The sequence below is a fragment of the Balaenoptera ricei genome, chromosome 5 (assembly GCF_028023285.1).
Source record: "Balaenoptera ricei isolate mBalRic1 chromosome 5, mBalRic1.hap2, whole genome shotgun sequence".
Taxonomy (NCBI): Eukaryota; Metazoa; Chordata; class Mammalia; order Artiodactyla; family Balaenopteridae; genus Balaenoptera; species Balaenoptera ricei.
This window is the reverse complement of record NC_082643.1, coordinates 143,295,052-143,306,983: the sequence shown is the minus strand read 5'-3', so window position 1 is coordinate 143,306,983 and position 11,932 is coordinate 143,295,052. Positions and strand designations below refer to the sequence as shown.

Here is an 11,932-nt window from a genome sequence, read left to right as displayed (position 1 = left end):
GCCTGGAACAAATTTGGAACTGTTGCCATGCCTCACACACTTGCTCCTGGCTCTGCCGTATTTGCAGACAGGTGGCCACGGTGTCAGAGGGCTGTCAGGCGACTTCCTGGGGTCACTTTGCCCTCAGCCTAGGGCTGCTCCCACTCTGCTGTCCCCTGGGCCTCCACTTCCGATCTGGGTCAACTGAGCTCCCATTTAACTGGAAAACAGAAGCAGCTAGAAGAGACCATGCATCAGGGTCTTCCCCTCCCCCCAACATGAAGTGCTGCCAACTGCCCCCTGCGTCCAGCCCCCAGTCCTAGGTGGGGCCCTCGGCTCATGCAGCGCGGTCATTCTCCCCCTGCACCCAGTGATGACCACTGAGGCCAACAGGGCTCCAGCCCAAATAGCAAACTGTCTTCTCCTCCTGGCCTCCGAGCCCTGTTTGTGGCTTCCATCTACAACCTTGAAAAGTTGTCTATATTTGCCCTCCTCCTTTGAGCAATCTGTTTTCACCCCAACAATGCATCCACACTGCACTGGCCATGGCCCCGGAGGGGCCTCACAACCCTCATCCCTCCAGCAGCCAAATGGACATCACTCACCCCTGGGGTCCTCCTCCTCAGTCTGCTCCCTCTGGGTCTTTCTCACCGGCTCCTCCTGGACTCCTGGGTTTCTCCACTGGGAGGGCTGCAGGGGGCTCGGTCCCCCATCCCTCACTCGCTCCCTTGACCATCTCATCACCTCCAGACACTACAAGCTCACGCTGCACTCCTGCAGCCCCCAGCCTCACAGCAGTCCCAGTTGGGGGTCTAGCGACATCACCTCCCCAGATGGTCAGCAGCTGCCCACCCCGCCTCTTCTTCTCAGCAGTCCCACCCTTCCCGCCCTCCAGGGCACCACCAGGTGTAGCGCCCTGGCACCCCTGCACTTCCTCCTGCTCCAGCCTCGCCCCCGCAGACACAGGGCAGCGGGAGCCCAGCCCCGTGCCCACAGCCCTCTGCTCAGCCCAGGCACCTCGCATCTGACCTCATCTCCAGCCTCTCTGTGCCCTCTAGCTTTTGGGCTGGTCTCTGGAAAGCATCCTCCACACCCCCCTCCTACTTCGGGGCCTGAGGCTGGCTGGACTTCCTGCCTGTGAACCAGCCCCATCCCCAGACACTTGCAGGGCTCGCTCCCTGCGTCCCTTCCGTGCCCATTCACTCTATGTAACCAACTCCGGACACCCACTGCCTCCCCCACCCGGCTTGTTTCCCACAGGACACCGCATTTACGTTCTCCTCTGTTATTCCCGCCCCCCCTCGCAGTGCGGACCCCACGAGGGCGTGGACGTCACGGTCACAGCTTACAGCTCCAGGGCGGGGCCTGCGGAAAGCCGGAAACAGGGACGAGTTGTGGGGTCAGCCTTGTTGCCTACTGTCCGGGAGCCCGGGAGGCAGGGTCCCTGTCTGAGGCACCCCCGCTCCTGCCTGGTGCTAGTTCCCAGAAAGAACAGGAATGCAAGAGCAAGACCGCCTCCCTCGGAGGAAACCCCTGGTCCCGGAGCGCCAGCTGCCTGCAGGTTCCAGGGTTCCGCAAGCCGCTCCCCCTCCTGGCGCGGCGCCAGCCGACCACGCCCCGGCCCCGCCTCGGCCCCGCCCCCAGGCCAGGGATCGCCCGACACCTCCTCGAGGCCCCGCCCCATCTCTGGCCCCGCCTCCCCGACCCCTCACGGGTCTCCGCGCAGAGCCCGGCCCCGGGGCTCTCCAGGTCCCTCTCCCTCTGACCCCGCCCTCTGTCCCCACCCACACCTCCTGACCACGCCCCCTCCTAGGTTTCCGCCCCCGGCCCCCTCACCTCTCCAGGTCCCAGGGCCGAGCCCAGCCCGGACGCGCCTGCGCCCTCTGACCACGCCCTGGCCCCCGCCCCGGGACCCACCGACTCCAGGCCCCGCCCCTGCCCCGGCTGCCGGGTGGGAGACGGTCCGCGCAACGCGCATGCTCCAAGAGCGGCGCCCCCGACTCTGCGCTCGGCTCTGCTCGGGCATTTCCGCCTCTTTGTTTTAAACTCCGGACGGGTTTTTTTCTCTTGCTCTTGGGGGGGACCCGGAGGGAGCGGCGCCCCCTCCCTCTCCCGGCGCGGCCCCCGCGTGCGCCCCGCTCGCCCGAAGCTGAGACGGCAGGTCAGTGAGTCCGCGCCCCGCCCGGCCCGGCCCGCGGCGCTCGCTACACAGGCCGCGGCCTCGGCCCGTGTCCGGGCCCGGAAGGCTCCGAACCCCGGCCCGCGCCCCTGCGCCCTCGTCGGCCCGGCCTGCGGATCCCCGACTCCGTTCGGCGAGGCCGGGACTCCGGGGAGGGCCCGACCCCGGGACGGGTCTTCGGGGAGGGACCAAGGAGGACTGGACCCCAGGACGGGTCACCGGGGAGGGACCAGAGAGGACCAGACCCCAGGACGGGTCACCGGGGAGGGACCAGGGAGGACCGGACCCCAGGACGGGTCACCGCGGAGGGTCCAGGGAGGACCGGACCCCAGGACGGGACACCGCGGAGTGACCAGGGAGGACCGGACCCCAGGAAGGGCCACCGCGGAGGGACCATGGAGGACCAGACCCCAGGACGGGTCACCGGGGAGGGCTGGACCCCGGGACCCACCAAGAAAAGGACTAGGAAGCACTCACTGTACCCTGAGACAGATCACCTGGGAGAGCCCAACCCTGATATGGGTCATGGAGGAGGGTCCAGATTCACTATGGGTCACAGAGGAGGGCTGGAACCTTAAGACTCAGCAGGAATCAGAGAGAGCTGGACCCGAGACAGGTCACCGAGCAGGGCCAGGACCCAGGAACAGCTGGGACACTGGGACAAGTCACTGAGGAGGCCTGGACCTTAGGATGGGTCACCTGGGGAGGAGGTCTGGACCCCAGGACTGGCCCCCAGTAGGACCAGAATTCTGGAACCATCCTTTGAGCACCTCTGGGACCCTGGGACAGCCCCTCTTTCCCAGGAAGCCATGACCCTGGGACTGTGCCATGTGGAGGGCTCTTGCCTTGTGACAGGCTCCAGGGATGACCCAGGTAGGTCATGTAGGAGAGTCGGATGTTGGGGCAGCCGTGAAGAAGGCTGGCTCTCAGAGAGGGCCACAACCGTGATAAGAGCTGGAACTTGGAGACAGGTCCCCAGGGAGGCCAAGGCTCTTGAATGAGTCACTGAGAAGCACTCAGACCTCAAGGGTGGTATGTAAGGAGTGCTGGGACCCCAGGCTGGACCCCCAGGCAGTTGGGCCCTGGGGCAGGTTCCAGAGGTGCCCAGAATCTACCCAGCCCACTCAACTGGACCCAGCTTCTATAAAGGCTCTGGAGCATCAGGGATCCTGGTCACCTGAGCCCCACAGGTGCAAACCAGCCCTCTCCGTGAGGCCCCTGAGCACCTCGGCCTCACAAACCTTCTGACCTTCAGCAGGTGCTGCCTGGGCTGGGCCCTGGGGGTAGGCAGGGTTGAGGCCCATCCTCCCAGCTCTGGGGACTCAAGCGTGGCGGGGGGTGGGGGGGGTGGTGGTTCCTAGTCCACACTGGCTCCATGCCCCAGGCCAGTGCTTTGCCCCTCCCCAGACCCAGAAAGCTGTCCCCTACCCTGTTCTCCCGTCCCTGCTCCAGGGCTGCCATCCTTTCCTTACCTGGGCCCTGTGGTCAGTGTCAGGCACCTTCAACCACTCCTGCCCTCCCCTCCCTCCAGTGGTGTCACCAAAAGAGCCCCATTCTCAAGGTCTGGAGGTGTTTTCTGTGTCCAGGAATTTCCTGGAGGGGTGGGGTCCAAGCTGGGAGTGTGGGCTGAGGGAAGGGTTTGGGGCCATTCGGCCCAGTGCGTGTCAGGTGAGCCATCAGGCACCTTCTCCACTCCAGGAAAGGACCTTGGGATGGGAGCTTTGCTTCTCTGAAACCTTGGAAGCAGACTTCATCTAGATCTTGCCCGTGTTGTCCTTTAATTTGGAAGTGGGGATGGAGGAGTGCTGCCCTTTGGGTGGGGAGGGCCTCCAGAGTGTGTCCAGTAGGATGCTGTTGGCGGGGTTTGAGAGGATGGACAGCCCAGGCAGGCACGGGGTGGGCGTGCAGCACGGTCACTGCACGGACGGGAGGCGGGCGTGCTTTCAGAAGGGTCGACCTGCGCTAGGGTGAGGCACGAGTCTAAAATTCCCAAGGGAGATGCTTGAACTGGTCAGTTCAGTATTTCATTTTGTGCCATAACTTCACTTCTTGATTACTTAGGAGAAAACCGCTTTGCGTTTTCAGTGTAACACTTCATTGTAACTAAGCTTAAGCGAATGGAGCCCCTGAATAGTCCAGCCTATTTTTATTTGTCAAATGTAACCACACTTGGGACCTTGTTACTCAATGCTTACTTTTTCTGTGTGTGTGTGTTTTTTTGTTTGTTTGTTTTTAAATTTATTTGGCTGCGTCGGGTCTTAGTTGTGGCATGTCTTAGTTGCGGCACGCGGGATCTTTCATTGCGGTGCGCGGTCTTCTGCCTAGTTGTGGCCCGTGGGCTCTAGGGCTCGCGTGGGCTTAGTTGCCCCACGGCATGTGGGATCTTAGTTCCCCGACAGGGATCGAACCGGCGTCCCCTGCATTGGAAGACGGATTCTTAACTACTGGACCACCAGGGAAGTCCCTGTGGGTTTTTTGTTTTTAACATGTACTTTGCTTTTTAAAAAACTTAATTTGCTTTGTGAAGCTTTGGAAAAGACTTGTAAAACTGGGCATTCAGGTTTGGTTAGGCTCTTTATTTTCCCATTTTTGGATTTCTGAAGGTGTGACAGTGCTGGATGGTTGTATTTATATATTACTGTCCTGTAAATTACCCCGAAATGTAGTGCCTTAAAACGATACCAGTTATTATGTCACAGTGTCTGTGGATCAGGAGTCCAGGCACAGCTTAGCTGGGTCCTCGGGCCCAGGGTCTCACAGGGCTGCCGTCAGGGTGCCCACCGGCGCTGTGGTCTTGTCTGGAGGTTCCGCTGGGGAGGATTTGCTTCCAGGCTGCTGGCTGGAGACATCCGTGGGGCAGCTCGAGGGCCGGCGACAGGACAAGGGAGCAAGCAGGAGGCCGCAGTCTTCATGACCTCATCTTGGCAGTGATATCGCATGCCTTTTGTCATATCCTTTGTTAGAACCTAGTCACCAGGCCCAGCCCACGCTTGAGGGGGGAGGCACTCCACAAGGGTGTGCTTCCTGGGAGGGGGCGGGGGCCCCTGGGCCATCCTGATGCCTGGCGTGGATCAGGTGTTGTTAGCTCCTGAGGGGCCTGTGCCTGAGAAGTGCCCTGCAGGTGAGTGCACAGAATTGCGGAGAGCCGTGTGCTCAGCCCAGGGTTGCGGCAGCTCAGCTGTCTCTTTAGTTACACAGGTTGCTCTGATGTCACCATTGTGATGATGTGATGACGCCGGAGCTTACGCGTGACAGGAGAGAAATTACAAATCAGAAAGATTTTTAGGAACTAACTTAGAACAGCTGTAGCAAACCGTAGGCTCCCCCGCTTCCCACATACAATTAAATTGTAGGTGTGTATGTGTCGGTGATATAGAGTTCTTGGAAGCTTCAAGTACAGTGATTTTAGTTGTTTCTAGAGCTTCATTTTATTCCTGCCAATTATTTTCCTCCAGAAATCAGAAATGATCAACTGACGTTTGTAAGACGTTTTTAAGATGTGAGATCCCAAACTGTTTTTATTTGACCTTTGTAGGGAAGGATGCTCCAGGAACCTGAGTTCAACGGCCTCTGTGCTCAGCCCTGTGGCCTCTCCTCCCCGGTGCTTGGACTTCGTGGTGCTTGGGCTGGGGCTGCAGCACAGGGCTGTGAAGGGCACCCACGCAGGGCCCACAAGGGAGGCTCCCTCGAGAACTTGTCACCACACGGAGGGAGGTGTCCCCTCCTGCCACCCTGCTCTGTGGACCTGCCAGGTTTCCACCCTGCTGGGGTGAGGCAGGGCCCTTTGCCAGTGATTGGAATTATTTGTTTGGGTTGTTTGATTTGGATTATAAAGCAAGGTTTGTTTTTGTCTGTACTGTTACTCTTTAATCTACTAAATGGCAGGATTTGTTACTTCATTGGAGCTTTATTTGGTTAATGGTCAGAATCGAATTTGAGACTGAAAATGTAATTTTCTTCTCTGTTGAAGTATGTTGAGGTTTGGGGAGAGTTTCTTACTACCTTTCTGATATTTGCTGTCACTATTGCAAAAATGCTGCACAATTCATTGTGTGTCAAAAAATGGAATTGTTCTTCAGTTCTACAAGTTGATAGTTTTTCATTGAATTTTAAAAAGTGAGGTTTTTAAAAATAACTAGAGGGACTTCCCTGGTGGCACAGTGGTTAAGAATCTGCCTGCCAGTGCAGGGGACACGGGTTCGAGCCCTGGTCCGGGAAGATCCCACATGCTGCAGAGCAGCTAAGCCCGTGCGCCACAACTACTGAGGCTGTGCTCTAGAGCCCGCGAGCCACGACTGCTGAGCCCGCCGGCCACAACTACTGATGCCCGCGTGCCTAGAGCCCGTGCTGTGCAACAAGAGAAGCCACTGCAACGAGAAGCCCATGCACATCAATGACGAGTAGCCCCTGCTCGCCGCAACTAGAGAAAGCCTGCGTGCAGCAAGAGACCCAATGCAGCCAAAAATAAATAAATAAATAAATTTATTTATTTATTTAAAAATAATTTAAAAAATAAAAATAACTAGATTGTCTTTTCTAATCTGCATGTTTCTCCCTACAGCACTGAATTATATGAAGGCCCAGACGACAATAATGAAACACTTAACATGTGATGAGAGGGTTAAGGTGGGAGCGTTGCTTCAGAATTGTCCATTGAATTAAGCAAAACCCTTCATTGAGAAGAACTAAAACTCACTAGAAAATATTGTCCTTAAAAACCAGTTGTTAGGTTGAGTGGGTTTTTTTTGAAGAGAACTTCTAATGCTTAGGTGAATTTAGAGAGTTGAGGTTAACTGGAATTTTTTTTTTTTTTTTTTTGGGCAAATGCATCAATATTTGCTGGACTTTGCTACACTAACAGCAAATTCCAGCTGTTTAACACGAAATAAGCAAACAGTAGAAAGCTGTCCACAGACCTCTTGACCTGTATGGGTCTTGTGGGGGTCGTGTCAGCTGCTATATTTGCTGATTCTTAGCAGGGCCTGGCCTGTAATAGGTGCTCAATGAAGAATAACTAAAAGCTGACCTTGTTGTTCCCTTTTGTGGCCCTGTTCTGAAGGTGTTCTGTGTATTAACACCTTCAATCTTTTTTTTTTTAAATATTTATTTATTTATTTGGCTGTGCCGTGTCTTAATTGCGGCATGTGGGATCTTTTAGTTGTGACATGTGGGATCTAGTTTCCTGACCAGGGATTGAACCTGGGCCCTCTGCATTGGGAGCGCGGAGTCTTACCCACTGGACCATCAGGGAAGTCCCAACACCTTCGATCTTAAAGTCACCGCAGGATGCTCTCTGCTCACCCGCATTTGCCTGGTGAGGAAGTGCAGGCACAGGGCACGGTCACAGGTGGTGAGGAGCAGAGAAGGGTTAGCCTCTTCTTTTTTTTTCAAGTAATTTACTCTTTTTTACTGAAGTTTTTGAGAAAAAAAAACACAGTGGAGAAAAACCAAAAGAATTAGACAATGAGCACTCTTCTACCCTTCCCCTAGATCCAGCAATTACGTATGTTTTGCCACATTTGCTTATCTCTTTTTTTAAATACATATTTATCGCTGAATCATCTGAAAGTAGCTGCAAACCAGCTGCCATGTTCCTTAGGTAATTCAGAGCACGGAGGTCCTAGTAAGAGGATGGTCTGCACACGACTGTAATGTCATGACCACACCTGAGAAGTAGACACTTACTCCACATACTGGCTAATTTCCTGTCTATTTTCAACTCTCCCCGGTTGTCTCAACAGTGTCTTCCAGGGCGTTTTCCCTGAACCAGGCGCAGTTCCCCGTGGGGCACTGGGGGTCATGCCCCCTGTAGTGTCTTTCATTTCAGACTCCCCACTTTCCCCCCACAGCATCGACTTTTCCAGGCCATCTGTCACATCTGAGTTTTTCTGATTCTTCACTTATGGTGTCGTCCACCTTTGTCTGTTGTCCTGTTTACTCCGTAGACTAAAGGGGGTGAGACGGAGGCTGGGCCAGGCTCTGGGTTGAGCTGGCTTCTCAGGCACTGTTGTGCTTCGTGCCGTGCCATCAGGTTGTGGCACCACTCGGTCAGCGCTGCCGGTCCCACTTTTTGTGCCTCGGTTCCCAGGGCCCTGTGGGCTGGGCTGAGTCTCCAGGGAGCAGAGACTGTTGGGAGCCCAGGGGAGTCGTGCCTTCGTCCTGGAGAGCTGCCCTCGCTCTTGCAAGAGGGTGAATCCGTCAGCCGCCTCCATCTGTGTCTGACGGGGAGGTGTCCTGGAGCCGCTGCATCACTTCTTGCGGGTACATGGTGGTGAGTCCCACTCCAGTCGGCTTTGTTGCTTTTAGCAGACGTTATAAAAGGTTTAGGGCTTCCCTGGTGGCGCAGTGGTTAAGAATCCACCTGCCAACGCAGGGGACGCGGGTTCGAGCCCTGGTTCAGGAAGATCCCACATGCCGTGGAGCAACTAAGCCCGTGTGCCACAACTACAGAGCCTGCGCTCTAGAGCCCGCGTGCCACAACTACTGAGCCCATGCACCACAACTTCTGAGACTGTGCACCACAACTACTGAGCCTGTGCTCAAGAGCCCGCGTGCCACAACTACTGAGCCCACGTGCTGCAACGATTGAAGCCCACGTGCCTAGAGCCCATGCTCCGCAACAAGAGAAGCCACTGCAATGAGAAGCTCACGCACCACAACAAAGTAGCCCCCGCTCGCCACAACTAGAGAAAGCCCACGCACAGCAATGAAGACCCAACGCAGCCAAACATAAATAAATAAATTTATTTTTAAAAAATATATATATATATGTAAAAGGTTTAGTGGGTAGAATTTTTTGAACTTGTTACAGGAAATAGGGCTTATGCTATCGCAGAGAAACTGCCTTCTGCACGCTGGAGCTGGGAGCTGCTGGAGGCAGACGGGTTTCCCTGGCCTTTCACTGAAGGGGCCCGGAGAGCATGCCTCAGCGTGGCTGCGGGACAGAGTGTCACCGGCTGGTTTCTGTTGTTTTTATTTATTTATTTATTTATTTTTGGCTGCATTGGCTCTTCGTTGCTGTGCGTGGGCTTCAGTAGTTGTGGTGCACGGGCTCAGTAGTTGTGGCGCACGGGCTCAGTAGTTGTGGCACATGGGCTCTAGAGCGCAGGCTCAGTAGTCATGGCGCACAGGCTCAGTAGTCATGGCTCGTGGGCTCTAGAGCGCAGGCTCAGTAGTTGCAGCGCACGGGCTTAGTTGCTCTGCGGCATGTGGGATCTTCTCGGACCAGGGCTCAAACCCATGTCCCCTGCATTGGCAGATGGATTCTTAACCACTAGGCCACCAGGGGAGTCCTTCACAGGGTGGTTTAAACAGCAGGCATTTATTTCTCACAGTCCTGGAGGCTGGGGTCCAAGCTCAAGGTGCTGCCAGTGGGTTTGGTTCCCGGTGAGGACCCGCATCCTGGCCTGCAGACGCGCCTTCTTGCTGTGTCCGCACAGGCACACAGGGAGCCTGCCGATCCCTTCCTCGCAGGGCACCAATCCCATCCTGGCGCCACTGTCCTGAATCTCAAGCTCCCAAAGGCCCCATGTTTGGAGATGGGGTTAGGGCTTCAACACATGAATTTTGGGGGCACAATTTAGTCCATACCAGGGGACTCCCGCTGCTTCCATGTGTTTATTAACCTGATTCTGGTCTCTCGAACTGGGAGAGTACTTGCCTCATGAGAATATTTCCAGAGTTGGTGGCGACTCTGTATCTTACATGCTTGGGGCTTGTGCCAGCGTCGTCCATTTCTCTAAACACTATTGTCTTCGTTTTCTATTGCTGGAAAGCGAATTGCTGCAAACTTAATGGCTTAAAAGGACACCCAGCTATTAGTCACGGTTCCGTGGTCAGGAGTCCAGCCGGGTGTGGCTGACTCCTCCGCTCAGGGCCCCAGAGGCTGAAGTCAGTGTGTGGGCCAAGCTGCAGCTCTTGTCTGGGACTCACGGCTGGGGACTGCCCTCAGCTCCTAGAGGCCCCCCCGTTTTTTGCCCTGGGGGCCATGGGCAGTTGACAGACCATGTTGCTTTCTGCCAGGTCAGCAGGACTCATCCCTCTGACCTTCTCTTCTGCCTCCAGCTGGAGAAAACTCTGCTTTGAAAGACCATGCAATTTGGTCAGGCCACTGGATACTCGCCGTATTTTAAGGTCAGCTGATTTGAGACCTCAATTACATCTTCAAAAACCCCTTTACAGCAGTACGTGGGATAGTAAGGCCAGAGGTGTGTGTACACCAGGGCCCAGAATCTTGGGGCCTCTCAGAATTCTGCCTACCATAGTCTCCCCTCTGGCCCCCCTAAAATTCATATCCCCCAAATGCAAAACACAGTTGCCCCTCCCTTCCAAGGTTCCGCAGAGTCTCATCCCCTGGGTCACCTGTCTGTTGTGACCCACCAGGTGCAGCTGTGAACCAGCGAGGTGGGCGCTGTGCCCGCCCCATAGCACCACAGGGCGGACGTGCCAGCAGGCACAACTGTTCTAGTTCAGACGTGGGAAGTGGGGGGCGACGAGGAGTCGAGTTGCCGCGCGGTTCTGAGACCCTGTGGGGATCCCGGCCCAGGTCCGTGGTTCCGCCCGTGGCTTTTTCATGAAGGCGCCCCGTGTCTGCTGTGGAGTAGCGTCCGCAGCCAGCTGCCTGCCAGTGGAAACTTGGGGTCCCGAGTCCTTTCGCGGCATTTTTCGTGCTTCTCCAAAGCTTAGATCAGAGTGGGAAATCAATGTGATTATGTAAATACAGCCTGTTTCAGGCTACGTTCTAACTGCACCTTCCCTTTGGCCTGACTTTGTCTGACGTTACTGTCCTGGTCCAGGTTCTCGAGGGTTGGGCCTGATCCCCGCACCCTCCCTGGCCCCCTGTCTTCACCCCCGTCCTGTCTAGAGGCCTGGTGCTGGGCGTGCGGGCTCCCTCGCCCTGTCTGCACGGTGCCCTGCCCCCCAGGGTCAAAGTTGCGACGTCCCTCCGCATGGCTGTCCTCGGTCCCGGTCAGAGTGGCCCAGCCTGCTCGTCGCTGCACCCGTGCTGACCTGTGAGCACCTGTGGGCACGTAACACGTGCTCAAGGGCGTTTTTGAAGCAGTGCTTGAGCACGTTTCCTGAGACCTCTGAAAGTTCACACTTGGTCGGTAGTTTGGCTGAATGTAGAATCTACCTTAAAGTTGTCTTTCCTTGGACCTTGGAAAGAGTCACCGCTTTGCCTCGTAGAGTTCGGTGTTGCAGGTGAAGGGTCTGGTGCTGGCTGACTCCTGCCCCGCGTGGGGCACCTCCTTTCCCCGGAACCTTTAGGATCCTTCCTGGTGCCCTTGATGGCTTCAGGTGCGGAGACCTGGTTGGATATGGGTCAGCACTTGGTCCCTTGCCGTCTGAGTCTTCCAGCTGGGGAAATACTCGAATCATTTTTTCCAAGTCATGAAATATTGCCTGTAAACGAGCATAGCGGATGACACAGGAATACACGGGTACTCATTACCCAGCTTGAGAAGTAAAACATGAGACTGGACGTCAAAGCTCCTTCTCTGTTTTCTTTTTCTGAAACACCTGTTAGTTGGATGTTGCATCTCTTCTCTTTCCTGTCTTTTCTACCCTTTGGAAGGATTTTCTCAACTTTTTAAAAAATATGTATTTATTTATTTATTTATTTGGCTGCGCGGGATCTTTGTTGCTTGCAGCACGCGGGATCTTTCATTGCAGCACACGAACTCTTAGTTGTGGCACGTGGGATCTAGTTCCCTGACCAGGGATCGAACCCGGGCCCCCTGTGTTGGGAGTGTGGAGTCTTCCCCGCTGGACCAT

At 55.7% G+C, this 11,932-nt stretch overlaps 1 protein-coding gene across 4 annotated transcripts in view; it reads left to right on the top strand.

The window, feature by feature from the left end:
- Window positions 1-1,901: 1,901 nt before the first annotated feature.
- Window positions 1,902-11,932, top strand: part of PCGF3 (polycomb group ring finger 3) — a 59,007-nt gene continuing 48,976 nt past the window's right edge. For all 4 annotated transcript variants that reach the window (XR_009503413.1, XM_059923807.1, XM_059923809.1 and 1 more), the window contains exon 1: window positions 1,902-2,140. The gene's annotated coding sequence lies outside the window, so the exon portion shown is untranslated. The remainder of the gene's footprint in view (window positions 2,141-11,932) is intronic.